The sequence below is a fragment of the Perca flavescens genome, chromosome 8 (genome assembly GCF_004354835.1).
Source record: "Perca flavescens isolate YP-PL-M2 chromosome 8, PFLA_1.0, whole genome shotgun sequence".
In the NCBI taxonomy this organism is placed as follows: Eukaryota; Metazoa; Chordata; class Actinopteri; order Perciformes; family Percidae; genus Perca; species Perca flavescens.
In genome coordinates, this window is record NC_041338.1 from 26,067,162 (window position 1) to 26,081,117 (window position 13,956).

The 13,956-nt window shown below is 41.4% G+C and overlaps 1 protein-coding gene across 1 annotated transcript in view; it reads left to right on the forward strand.

Moving 5' to 3' along the window:
* Positions 1 to 272: 272 nt before the first annotated feature.
* frmd4a (FERM domain containing 4A) overlaps positions 273 to 13,956 on the forward strand; it is a 103,179-nt gene continuing 89,495 nt past the window's right edge. The window contains exon 1 of the mRNA XM_028584814.1: positions 273 to 504. The gene's annotated coding sequence lies outside the window, so the exon portion shown is untranslated. The remainder of the gene's footprint in view (positions 505 to 13,956) is intronic.

Below are 13,956 nucleotides of genomic sequence, written 5' to 3' on the forward strand. Positions count from 1 at the left end.
AACACATTATCAAATTGGTGTTGGATGTTTCTGTTGTTTTATTTTCAATGCCCAATGCATTGTGTTTGAGACTGTTAATCACGTTTAATGCTTTAAAATTAAGCCTATTTACAATTTCTACAAATATGCAATAGGCTACACCTTTGGGTTCATTTTGAAACAATCAGGTGACATGATAGAGCACAAGAACAAGTCTAGATGTGGACATTGCTGAACTTTACTCAGGCTATTTATACAGTCGCCTTTGTAAAATGGCATGAAATTAATTTAGACATCTGAAATGATGTATTTGTCAGTTTCAAACACAAAAACAGCAGCTGGCCTGAAATAAGCGCCAACGTTTTTACATTGCAATCTGACAGACGCAGACTGTTAATGTAGGCTTATGACGCCTCATACAGCTGCTATAAAGTCGTTATGGTTAAGGTGAACTAGCTAACATCCAGCAGAAATTGAGCAACATTATCATCACACAGGAGTGCTTATTCTGGCCACCTGGAAAATGTAAGTGTGATATTTTTTCTCTTTGTAGCTTTGCTTTGGTCTCTTCCAACTCTTGAGAAAAAACATCGTCTTTAACTTGCTAGCTGACCGACTTTCCACCAGCTAATGATGCATAGCAGTTTACGTTTCTTAGCAGCTATCTTTGGCTAGCAGCTAACTTTGTCCGCCATTTGCTGCTGGGCAGATAACATTTGGTGGATTTATTTGAGCTTGTCTGTCAAAAACAGCTGCATGCTGCTGGGTTGATGAGACAATTGACACTGAAGACTGAACCATACAATAGCTAAATGTGCACACCTTTATTAAAAGACAATGAGGTTTAAAAAGCAACAAAAAAGCTCCTAAGAGCTGCAGAGATGCTGATTATACTTAGTGTGTGGGTTCCTTTTTATGAATGACGACTCACATTACGTAGTCATTTGATTGACTGTTATTATAAAACCATTGATTACTGCGAGTTTATGCTGTTATCTCGATGTTATTACATAATTAGTTGCTTCAAGGTTGAATGTAAAACTATATGCTGAGTCCACAAAGTTACTGACACAGCTAAGGTTTGATATTGATTGGAGCTTTGATTCTCTGGTGTCCAGCTTTGAAAGTTGTCGGTGATCACAGTATTGATTGGCCTGTCAAAGATCAAAGGGGCATTATCAAGACAGTCTGCTTTAGGCTGGATTGGGTTGTAACCTTTGTTCATCACAGATGTCAAACATTCTTTTTTGTTTTGTTTTAATTTGCTAAGAATTTTACTTTTTCCGGAATGAGAGGAGAAGAAAACATATAATGAGAGAATAAATTAGAGTTGCCAAGAGGTAGCACAGACAAGAGAAATGGTTCTCACCACATGCATAAATGTATAAGTGTTGGGGTTGGTGTGTGTGTGTGTGTGTGTGTGTGTGTGTGTGTGTATGAGAGAGAGAGAGAGAGAGAGAGACAGAGAGAGAGAGATACCACAGCATACCATTAAATCTTCTGAGCTGTTTACACTGCAGCCTGTTTAAGGACTATTGATGAGCTGCAGAGGTGAAGGAGCCTCAATTTTAATTGACTTCACCAGAGTATCTGCTCAGCTGTGGTCATTTGTGTGTGTGTGTGTGTGTGTGTGTGTGTGTGTGTGTGTGTGTGTGTGTGTGTGTGTGTGTGTGTGTGTAGGAAAAGGTCTCAAGTGTGAATATGTGAAGTGTGTGTGTGTGTGTGTGTGTGTGTGTGTGTGTCTGTCTGTCTGTCTGCACAGTGCATCCCTTCCTGCATGTTAATGTATGCGGCAGTCTCCCAGTCCAGTAGAGTGTGGCAGCGTTCCTTGTGTGTCTAATGGCTGACCGGCTGTGAGCCAGGTTATCAACTGAGCTTATCTTGTGTGAGTGATGTGAGGAAGCGGTTAATGAAACAGGCATTAACGAGCAGGACGTGACCCAGCCTATGTACCCTGGCAGATGCTCATCAAAGTCTGCCAGTGATTCCCTGGGCTCTGTCTCTCTGCCTTCATCCTTATGTTTATTAGGGCTCTCCATCTCTGTTCTGGCTACCTCTGCAGGTGCCTTGTAATGCGCTGAAATTGCTCAGATGAAACCAGGCTCACTAATTATTTGATTCTTGGGTCAATACGGTGTAAGAGTTTGTGCATAAACGTGGGCCGAGATGTGTATTTGTATTCACTGTAAGACACTGGCCATTTCATTGATTGAACAGCAGCACGAGAAAGAGCCGCATCTTTCTTTCCTTCTCGCCCACACACACTCATACATTTACACACTACCCGTATACTCACACCTGACCTACTATATGGTGGTACAGCCAATCAATGCTTCCAGAACAAACAGACAGAAATGTTTAGATGAGATTCCTGCGCTGGCTTTAGGAGATTCCCATCTTATTTTAGTTGGCTGGCAGGATATTGCCCACAGCAAAGCCCACGTATGACATTTATCTGACGGCTGTCCCCTTTAGAAGGTCATACTGCTATGGAACCTTTCAGGGTAAATAAATGAGGGTTTTCTGCTCAGATTTGCAGCATCAAAACACGATAAGCTTAGTGCATTCCAGTTTAATCAATCATGGCTGAACCTGAGGCCTGAAGCCTCTGGGTATGGTAGGAGCAGGTCAGTGTACTCTGTCTACTGCTTTTTGTGTCTGATTGTGGATATCATCTCATGCCTTTGATCTATGTGAACTCACTGTGAACACATTAGTTGTGAAATAGTGAAAAAGAAGAAGTGTTGCACCTTCTATGATCATGTTAAATAAAGTATTACTAAATAAATGAAAAATCCACTGAAAATAGGACATTTCTGTTAACAATCTGTGATAGTGTAACATTATTCCAGCATTTATAGAGTGTGGTCTGGACCTACTCTATCTGTAAAGTGTCTCGAGATAACTCTTGTTATGATTTGATACTATAAATAAAATTGAATTGAATTGAATTGAATTTATCTTATGAAAAAACAGTAAATATAATAATAAAAAGATAAATAAAAAATGTTAAACCAAATGTTACATCAAACATTCCACTAAATATTGCACATTCGATTAATCACGTTCGTCACGATTAGCTAGTTGCATTCTTTAAAATCTCGATTTCGATTTGAAAACGATTAACCGTTCAGCCCTATAATGAATACATACATTATTTTTCAGGGCGATGGCGGTGTCACATTTGCAAGGTGCCACCTGTCATGTGTGCCAGGATGCAGGTTTAGGGGAGGGGCGGCAGGGTGGCATGGGAGGAGAGTAGCAGAGGCACCAGGCGGTCTGATTGGCTCGCCATCTGTCTCTGAGACCGAGCAGATGTCTGAGTAGAAAGACCAATCTCTATTCACTTCCAAGTTCACTTGCTTTGCCTTTGTGTGTATTGCGTTTGCTGTGGATATATGCTTGTGTATATGGAGGTGTATAGTTTTGTGTGTGTCTAACAGTGTATGCACGCTTCTGACGTTTCACACTCTGGTTGACACAGGTCCCAGTGGGGCTGATTGTCTTCCATATGGAGTGAGTTAACAGAGAACAGGTCCTTGTCATTATGAAGAGCTGTCTTGTTACCACCACTTACAGGATAGACAGCTATGGGAAGCTGATATGACCTGTGAATCACTTTCTGCATTTGCAATATTCAAGCTTCAGTAAACAAAAAAAAAAAAACTAAATTAGCAGAATCAGAATTGTTAAAATCCAAAAGATACCCATTCCCTAAATGAGAAGGAGAGACAAGGGCTTTGTTTAATCCCCACCCTTTCACTTCTCCCTCTCTTGAACCACGGAACTGTCCATCAGGATTATATAAGTCTCTAACATTTGCTTTGTTAAAATTTTAATTGGCAAAGGCACACACCGGCTAAAATTTCCAAAATACAGAACACAAACCTGTGAGGTGAACATGTGTATATTTATGAAACTGAAAGAACATATTTGGTTTTTTTAAGTGGGCCACTGTGCCAGATGTGTGAATCTCCGAAAAAAAAAATAAAACCTTCAGACTAGAAAAGAAGGAAGGACCAGAGCACATAGATGAATTTACAGCATTAATTGGGCAAAGTAATTCAATCAGGAGAGACTTTGTTTGCAGATATGCAAAAATATTTATTGTACAACTGTAATATAAAAGTCTTTTGGAGATTAGACTCCATTGAATTAATAATATTTTTAATGGGGTAGAGAATAGGAACATAACTCCCCGATGGAGTCTAGACACTGGTGGCAGCGGAGGAGACCAGAGACCGGGCCGAAGAGGCAATGGAGCGCACAGCCGGCAGAAACACAACGCCCGGAGGTGGCTGGGGAAGAGGAGGGTTCAGCGCTTTGCCTGAAACGACAGCTGATAGCACAGGGAGAGAATAGATTTAAAGCAGAGTTGTAAGGCTGTGATTTGCCCTTGAATTTCGTGGCCAAGTCTGATTGAAAGCGTCACTACTAAACAGCTGATTTGATTTAAGAATGAGTAGTGATTGGGTTGATGACGTCTTCCTGAAAGAATTTGCGCTGAGCTTCATTTGGTTGATAGTATTTGTGTTGCATTTATATGTGCCTTTTATAAAGATAATTCTATGGGCATTTTAGGCCATAGACAGCTGAAGACATGTAAGGGGGGAGAGAGGGGAAATGATTTGCAGCAAAGGGCCGCAGGGCGGAGTCGAACCTGCGGTCTCTGCGTTGAGGAGTAAACCTCTATATATGGGCGCCAGCTTCACCAGGTGAGCTACCCAGGCGCCTTTTTCATGTTTTTATTCAGTCTCCAGGTGAGCTGTTCAAAATCGGCAGGGCTTTTTACGTCACTAGCCGAAACAAGGTTGCTAAACCATAGCATGCTAGTGCTAGCATGCTAGCTCGTTGTGAATGGCAAAACATTGCTACAACACACACTAGTTCACTGTAACCTAGAAAAGAACTAATTATATGTCCCTGTTCTGCAGGTATTCCACGCAAAGTTGGAAGTGTGCCCTCGTTTAGAAGAAGTCTCCTGGCTAATCCTGCCTTGTACTACTGAAGTTGTAGAAACAAACAGCTAGCTAGCTGATATGATCCTTACCTAGCTACTGCACATGTGCGACTGCCAACAAAGATGAGTGAGATGTCTCACTCTGTAGCTAAAACAGAGACCTGAACACAGGGTAAAAAGAAGAGCTGCAGCAATGAGCAGTACAACAAAAATATGGTGTTTTTTGAAAATGAAACCATGTAAACCTATTCTGGTACAACCTCTAAATACAATTATGAACCTGAAAATGAGCATAATATGGGCGCTTTAAAAAGCAATTGTCTCGTACAATCACAGTGTTTCCTCTATGTTGATTGGCAAGTGGCGGTCCGCCATGGTTAGATTTCTCCCGCCACGGTATCAGAAAAAAGCCGTCTATCAGCCGTGATTGTTAGAGAGTCGCAGAATAGCGCAGACACGCGCTTCACAACGCGAGTGGGCACACGTGCCACTCTGAGAAAAGGGAGAAAGAAAAATAGAGACAGGCTGTTTTATTTATGTCAATGTGTCCGGGGGACCCGGTTTAGATGGCATGTGTGCATCCTTGAGAACTGTAAGTCGTATAACTAATATTGTTATATCCATTTAAGCCTGTATTAGTCTATAGTTCTTACACATTTTTAGTTTCACCTTCACCTGCTAGCTAAATTGCACGTGGCTGTTGATTGAATACAACGCCCTTGATATCATATCATGGCATATGAAATTCAGTTAAAATCTCTTTTTTTTTTCCTCATACTAATGACACATGTAGGCTACGTTTGGTTGTGTGGAAAGCCCTTTTTTATTGAGCAACTGTAGGAAGGCATTCAGAAATGTCAACAGATGAGCGCATCAGCGCATGGGGAAACATGCGCACGTTAATCAGCTGTTAAAATCAATTCAAAGAGTTAACTTCTCTTGATCGCTTCGTTTCCGACCGTGATCAGAAAACCAGGGGAGACTGGTTACCTCCAGGGCCCACGGTATAACATGAATAACCACTAACTCTGCTGCGGTTGCATCTACAACACGTCTGCTTCCTCTTTCTCTATCTCTCTTCTGCCCACTTAGGCTACCACCTTAATGCCCTTAATGCCCACACTTGTTACTCGAGACCGCTAGTTACGTTTCTCTGACAGAGAATATGATTATTACTAAGCAACCAAGATGCATCTTCAACCACGCAAAAGATTAAAAACAAAACCGCGAAAATGGCCAAAATAGGTAAAGTGATTGTATTTTCCTTGCCTTTTGTGTAATGTATACGACCTAAAAACTATTTTAAATGAAAATACAGACTATTTTAGGAAAAGTCAGGTATGCAGGATTGTATTTTTTTATTTTGCAAAGTTATTACACATATACATTTCAAAACGTCCAGGCCACAGGGGGACCATCTAGCAGCATGTATGCTACTCAGCATTAATGGGCCACCTCTTTCTGACTTCCCCTATAACCGAGCCTTGGAGTTATTTTTCCAAAAGCCAAGAAAAATCAGATGCACACAGCAAGGCTGCCAACTTTGCCACTGAGGCAAATATGCAATTAGTTTGATTATGAATGGTTTCCTACTATATATAGCCTACTTTGGGTTTTGGTTTCCTTCAAGTTGTAGACCTACAGTTCCTCAAAAATACAGTTCAATCAAAACAAAATGAAAATATGCCTCATTGTGTGTGAATAGAGGTGAATAAATATATTTGTTTGTGTTGCTGCGAAGTGTCCGTTCAGTTTAATACGTAAAACATTTGGCGGCGATGCGCCGGTGGGGGTCCGACACATCTGCCCCCACTGCTAAAAAAAATCCTAGAGGAAACACTGCAATCACATCTTTTGGCTCATATATTAAGTGAAAACTAAGAAAATATTCTGAAAAGTCTTAAAAGTCTATTATATATATGTATGTGAGTCCCTAATGGAGACCTAGTCGGTGGGGAGGTGTTAGTCTGTATGTGCGGTAGAGACTTGGCTCATAGCGAATGGTAGAAGAGGAGAATGACCTTATGTTTCCATTTAGCTTTACTGAAATAAAGCATATGTGCAGAAAGAATGAAACCCGAGGATGGGTGAACACCAACATCCTGTTACACCACCGTTTCTGAGAACTGTGAATTCATCTTTGGCTAAATGTTGAGAAACTGATTATTTTCTCATCTGTTTCTGCATAATTCATGGTGCCACAATGAACATTGCAATTTTTACACTAGTTCATGTTTGATAGTAAAGATGATAGCCACTAACAGGGACATATGTCTGCCCTAAAAAATTCCTGCCCCCCTCTCGCTACTCCATGAATATTTTTCTAGACCCGCCCCTGCTCCCCTGCAAGTTGGTCATGTCCAGTATGATGCTCTCTATTGGATGGGATATGAAGGGATGAAATAGTGATTGAGTATCATCAACTAGTGTGGCAGACATTCCACTACACATCAGTGTGTCCAGATTTAATGAACAAGTTCATGACCCTAAATGAGGAAATGTCATACAATTTCATGAAGAAAAAGATAGGTTAACCAGTGTTTTGGTCAACACAAAAACGCAAATGGGTCAAATTGACCCTTAACATAATACGAGGGTTAAGTTTTGCTTTGAACTTAGTTTGAAGACAATGCAGCATCTGCTGTTCGTTTTGGGTGTGATTTTTTTCTGTTGTATGTTTTTGTGTATATGTATTTATATGTTTTTTCTGTTATTGGTGTGTCTGTTAAACTCAAAAATCAATAATAAAAAGAAATCAATAAAAAAAAAAAAATAGCCTACATGCCAAAATGTGCAAAATATACAAATTAGTAAACATATGCAGAATAGTAAACAGAAATATATACAAAATAGTGAAAATGGTTAAAAGTGGAAGTAAAAAGTGCTGTGTGGTTTAAAATGTGGAGGTGGTGCCACTTTGAAACACGATAGCAGAGCTGTGACAGGATTTAGAAAAGTACCGGGGATATTACCACCACGCACATTTTCCAAGTGATTCACAGTGGAGCAATGTCAGAAGGAAGATGATGAAAGAGCAGGGCACATGCAATAGACCGCTTCATGTAGCTTCTCTTGTCTGCCTCTAGAGGGAGATGAAGACCTTTGAATCAGATCCAAATGAAGTCTTGTGCTATCCATAAGGAAATTCTATAAGTGCTTATTTGTGTTTTAAATGATGCACCATGAATTTTGCAAGGTTGATTGGATCCCCGGGGGTTGGTGTGATCCCCCAGGTGTAGTGTGTCTGTCTGTTCTGTCTTGTCCTTTGTCTAAGAGCAGTTGCTTAGTTGAAATGTGCGACGCCTCGCTGGTCAGGGAGCAGGAAGGTCAATAGTGAATGCCAAACACACACACACACACACACACAAACACACACACTCTCTCTCTCTCTCTCTCTGATTGATGACTGATATCAGAGCTGTTGATTTTAAACATTACATGACCTTAGCCACACTACTCCCCTCTGTAGTGCATAATATATTACCCAGCAGCAAACACACACCAGCCAATGTAAGTATTGCTTCAAAGCCACATCTTGTTTTTACCAGATCTGGTTTCAAAATTATTTAAATAAGATGCGCATAAAGTTATTCTGTGTTAAGTTTATCATCACACTGTAGAGGCCAAAGCCCCCCCCCCCCCCTCCCCTACTTTACCCTTTTGCTTTCATCATCTCTTTATCAATGCCATTCCAGAGCTGGAACCTTTAAACATTATGGATCAAAAGTCTGCTTCTCCAGCCTACTGCTGCTGGTGAAACTGTCGGTCCTAGAGAGATCACGACATAGTATGTGGATTATATGGAGCAAAGGGCACACTCGTATTTATCTCTGTTCTCATATCCTTTATGTCGTGTGTGGTTTCATCTCCTTCTCCATGTGTGACTATGCCCTCCAGATTCTTACCTACAAAGTAGTGAATGAAGTGAGGCATTTAGCGTCTGCATTCAAACTAAGGTTTCTGCCATCCCTTCTCCACCATCTCTTCTGCTGCACTTCAATTTAACTGTTGTTTTGAAATGGAAATATATAGTCCCAGTTTAACCTGAAAAACAAAATAGCAAATCCCCACATAACCTTATCAGCAACACCTTCTAGGTAAAGTATGCAGAGTAGTTCAGATTATAACAAAGGTAAAAGGCTAGGCTACTTCTGTTGGATTTCTGCACTACATTTACACAGGCTCCTTACCATACCCGGCTGTTTGACTATCAGTGAAGGTCAGTTAACACCATTTACCATCAGCTTTGAATTTTGTCACCTTCTTTATCACATCCTGAAAAAGAAGAGTTATTTCCGTGTCCGAATGACATGTTAATGGATGCATGTTACGGCTACAACTCTTGAACAAGGATTCAATTATAGTCAGATCAAAGATACAGGACAACAAAGAGATGAATGCCATAAATAAAAATGTGTTTTTCCTGTATTAATATTCCAGTAAGTGATGGGAATCCAGATTGTATCATTTTGGAGATAGCAGATAGAGCTCAGTATTTTCATTATCTGTCCTATTATTGCATCTGATGCGCGTGCATTTTTACATTATTCATGACTGGAGATTTAGCGAGGATACAATTTTGGCAAACAGTATCCTAATTTGTTATCCACTGTAAATCAGGCGTGATGTCTTAGTCTCATACAACTTTGTCATATTTTATTTAAATTGAGGAAATGCCTCTATGATTTGTTTAATGTTCAGCAGTAGAGGGCAGTGTGTGAATGTGGGTAGGCGTTATGTCAGGACTGGTACATGCAATAGTGAGTGTCTGGCTAGGCTTTTGGGCATGTGTGTGAGTATACCGTATGTGTCCGAAATATATAAATAGGTCATGTTTCTGTGGGTGTCTGTGCCCGCAAACAAACTCATGATGCGAAACATGCAAAGCCAAGGGGCCTCTGTGTGCAATCAGCTTCTCATGAACCATCACAGTAATGACACATGATGGTAGATGATGACTCTTGATTAGGGATGCAAAGATTGTGTCGCTGTTGACGCCATAGCGACACGGCAAACAGTAATATAGCCACAGTCAACTCTCAACCACGCCACGCTGTCACTCTCTATGTGGCTCTCTTTTGAGTCTCTGCGAGGTTCGCTGTGCTGTCTGCAGAGGATGCTGGTTGCCCCTGACAACAGTTGCTAGGATACCATTTTGGAGTGACTTCATAGCATCGGGCACGCTTACACCGTGGCTCACGATGAATAAAAACCAATTCACTTTTCCTTCGAACACAAATGTGCGTTTAAATGAGGGCGGGGGGATACACATATGTGGTGGGTGTAGAAAGTATTTTCATGTTTGGGGCAGTCCCATCTACAGTAGCAGAAGCTTCTTAGCTGCAATGAGATGTGCTCTTGTGGGAGAAATGTGAATGTTGTCAGTCGGATGGTTATGTTTTTGTTGAATCTGGCTAAAAGAACGCATTTTTAATCAGTAGGAACACACAAAGGCTGCTTCTTATGCGGATGGAAGTTATGGAAATAAGATTGATTAAACATTCTCTCTCTCTCTCTCTCTCTCTCTCTCTCTTTATCTTCTCTCTTGCCCACTCTCTCTCTCTCTCTCTCTCTCTCTCTCTCTCTCTCTCAGTCCCTTATGTCCTTCTCCTGCAAAACCCTGCTCACATTACCCTCTACCATCCATCTTTCTCCCTCTCTAATTCTCTGTCTCTCTGCAGTAGTGAGATAAGATGTTCCTCCTACTGAGCTGTGGTGAGGTGTGAGAGAAGAGGGGCTTTCCCTCTCTCGCCCTTTAACTACCTCCAGCACTGCAGGCCAATGAGGGCAGCCACACATAGCAAATGTATATCTCACGTGCATATTGGTGGAGGACATTTTCTGTGTGTGCATGTGTATGTGTGTGCATGGGGCGTATCAATGTGCACGTGCAGCATGTTTCCCGGGATTGCTGTTTAATGAACTCTAGATTGGATGTCAGACATACTCCCTCTGGCAACAATCAGCCCAGCCCTCTCAAACATGGCCAGGACCCTTGGCTCTGGGAATGGGCTAAAGTAGTTTCCCACTCCAATATATCACAGTAAATCTAAGCCTTGGCCATGAGTCCGACACCAAGCAGCAGCAACCAATTGCGTTAAAATCTTGTTAAAAGCTCCCATAGCATCGGGCTCCTGGGTAGCTCACCTGGTAGAGCAGGGCGCCCATATATAGAGGTTCACTCCTCGACGTCTTCAGCTGTCCTGTATAAATAAAGGCCTAACATGCCCAAAAAATTATCTTTAAAAAAAAAAAAAGCTCCCGGAGCAGGGACAAACTTCAGATGTGTGTGAGTTTTTAAAATATCACAAGATATCAACGTTGGAGTAATTCCTGGATTAACCCATCTACTGTTGAGCAGCTTACCTCAAATCTCCACCAGGATGGAGAATTTTAAAATATTTAGGCTAATGAAGATAATGTGGTTAATTGATTTAGACAGTAATTAACACTCTTCTTGGCTTACTATTTTAATCCCACAGATACACACACCACATAGATCTGACAGTATTTAGCGGATTGCTCTTTTACCTCTTTAAATTACTTAATCTGGATGCTGAAATAAAAGACTGCATTTAAAGACGTGTTGATACTGACTAGAAAACATACTGCAAAACAAAACAAACATGAATCGTTTTCCTATCCCAGGACAATCAAACATGGATGCTGGCGACTGAAACTCTCGCCCAAACGTGACCGCCCACAGTATCGATAGTGATTGTTAACAGGCACACATCTTGTCACTCCAACTCCCTCCTGAGTCGATGCTATTGGTCTGCTTAGAGAACAAGTCCCAGTGCGTTGTATGAGAGTCAGCAGCAGTTCGCTCTCTTGCGGCATTGATTGAGCTGTAATGCTGTGACAGGGTTGCACATTGACTTATGGGTCCCTCCGTTTCCAGCCAGACACCTGGGCACACACAGTGAATAACGATGAATATGACTTCTCTCTTTTTCTTGCCTTCCTCCTGTCTCTTTCTCTCGGTTATGCTCTGCCATGGGGCTGCCAACCTGCTTTTGTTCGATTGGGTCACCTGGGTTGCTGGACCAGGTAAGTTTTGGAATGTTTTTAAACACACAAGCAGATATTCCCTCGATGACGTTCCACTATTGAAATATCAGTTCAATATCTAATGTCAAAACTAAATAAAGTAACTAAACAAATGGTGTCTGGCTAACTCAACAGGCAGAGTGTTGGAATGGCCACAATGGCAGATGGGGCAACAGATTAAAAGACAAAAAGACATTGGGTTAACGCATGGAGTCGGACCGGCTCTAAAAGAAAACAGAGAACCTCTAATGCTCCTTTTCTTGCCGTGATAGTTTAATTGATAATCATTGCAATTAATCCCTTTGTTTTCCCGTGAAGTTGAAGTCTGTTTAGCAGCGGCTAATTACCTCAGTCCATTGGACGGCAGTTTTTTTGCAGTGTAATTGCAGCTCTCTGTAGAAACAAAAAACAGCCAGAGAAAACTACACACCATTTTCACATTTGTCCACGTTGCGGCTCTCGCATATTGGCTCAGTGCAAATGCTGTTGTTTATACTGTAGCGTCTGCAATAGGCTGCATGTACCGGAAAGTATTGTAGCAAGAATTAAATACTGCAGAATGTGGAAACCAAAAAGGTAAAAGCAAACTAGAATCACAAGGCCTTAAAACGATAAATGAACACACTACCAAGGTGTTTTAGTTGACAGTGTGAAAAACTCACAAGGGATTCATTTTGGGGTCCAGCTGGGGGTAACAGGGACTGGAGTGAGGATGAGGAGAGGGGAATGGGAGAAGGGGGATGGGGAGACCAGAGGGTGGTGATGGGTTTAAGGGCATTGTGCAGTGTATTGCAGTGTGCACTGCATTGTGCAGTATTGTCCTGTGATTGTAATAGTTATCACCCACCCCTATATCCCATCCACCCATTCTTTCCTTTATGTATGGCTATGTGCGGTTTAATAGTGGCTGGGAAGGGTTGGGGGCAGGGACGAGGTGTGCGTGTGTGTGTGTGTGTGTGTGTGTGTGTGTGTGTGTGTGTGTGTGTGTGTGTGTGTGTGTGTGTGTGTGCATGTGGGATTCGCTGACAGGTTAACATTCACTGTCAGCAGTAATGCGTGATGGTTATATATGGGGCTGTATGTCACTGTGGCTTGCCAGACACATGCTCATCCAGCCTGGTGGGGAGAAAAAAAACACATTTTCAACCTCGCTTTATCATAAAACAACATTTCTACGCTGGTAAAATACAGGTCTGCCTAAAAACATCATCTCTCCTATAAACACACAGAGAGCAGAGCTAAAGTAGCAATATATATTCAGCCAACGTTAGGAAAAGAGAGAGTAACCAAAATAGAAAATGGATCAAATGAAGCATCGTTTGGCAAAGAATGAAGAAAAAAGAGGAATTCTGGGAATTGTGAGAGGGGAAAAAGGTGCTCAATGTTTATTTATAAGGCTATATTTAGGGAATACCTCGGGTCTACCATTGCTCTAAAGGTCAGAGGTCAGCTGAATAATGAGATTTGAGCTCTTCCCACCACCTCCTTATAGAGACCTCTGCGGCACTTATCCAATTTTTACATCATCAATAAGTGAGTGGGAGGAGAGTTAGTGGTTGATATAGTGTGTGTCTTTGCCCATGTGTGTGTGTTTATTCATTCATTTATGTCTGCTTTTTGTCCTTGGTGGTGTGCGAGCATGTGCCGTGATACAATCATATGGTCTGATGGCCGTGTGAAGTGATAAATTGCTTGATGGGAAGTGGACCAAGGAATGTTCTCCTACGGGAAATCTCCTGTTTAAATATGCTTTATAAATGGAATACGTCATGACTAAGAACCGTGTTCATTGGGGTTCAATTTAATGAGATGTTAATTATCTCAATGATCGTGAATATTGCATCACATTTCACCTTCTAGGCCCCTGAACAGTGTGTTCATGTTTGTGATCATGAAGTCCAATTAAAATCAAAATGGCAGGTGTTTCAAAATCAGGTTCATGAAATAGTATTCTGTTTATTTTCAGG